The following is a 725-nucleotide window of genomic DNA, read 5'->3' as shown; positions in this document are numbered from 1 at the left end:
GTTGTCAAGGAGCCACGCGTGGGTCACATGTAAGAAACATTGTTGAGGGTTGCTATTTATAAATGTTATTTGCCTTACCAGCTGTTAAATTCTCAGAAGTCAGCTGTATCCCCAAATCAACCCTGTAATTGGCAAGGCAGGAAAGTAAACTGATGACAGCATACTGATTTTTAGAAAAATTTCCCCAGGTGCTGTAAGAAATACTATCATCCCACAGCTAAGTAAATTAAAAAAGAAAATTTCCTTTGGGAACAAACAAAACAATGAATTTGGATCCAACGCACCCAATGTACCCAAGTCGAAAAGGGGTGAAAAAGGAAAAGAGAAGCAGAGAAAAAAGGGGGAAAATCAGAGAGAAGAACTGTGGCATGACTCTCTCTCTAGGTGCCAGATGTGAGGGTTAATAAAAGAGGGAAGGGCCCCCAGGGGCGCAGTCTAACACATGAGTCTGTCCTATTGCTCACGCCCCGTGACTGCCCAGGCGTCACTCACTGGGCAGAGACCCAGAAGGGGCGGGGACGAAGGCGAAGTCACATGGGTGAAGCCGGCGAGACAAGGAAAGAAGCTGGTTTGAGGGGGACCGGAGAGTACTCCTACGGGTGTCACGCTCTCAGAAACAACATCCCCCAGCATGCAGAGCAGCAACGACCGCCCGACCTTTAGGTTCCATGGGGCGTGTTGCAGGATGGGATTGGGAGTCTACGCCTCTGACAGATCGGACCGGA

Source organism: Vombatus ursinus, unplaced genomic scaffold (assembly GCF_900497805.2).
Source record: "Vombatus ursinus unplaced genomic scaffold, bare-nosed wombat genome assembly UNPS02014830.1, whole genome shotgun sequence".
In the NCBI taxonomy this organism is placed as follows: domain Eukaryota; kingdom Metazoa; phylum Chordata; class Mammalia; order Diprotodontia; family Vombatidae; genus Vombatus; species Vombatus ursinus.
Note: the sequence above shows the minus strand (reverse complement) of the source record.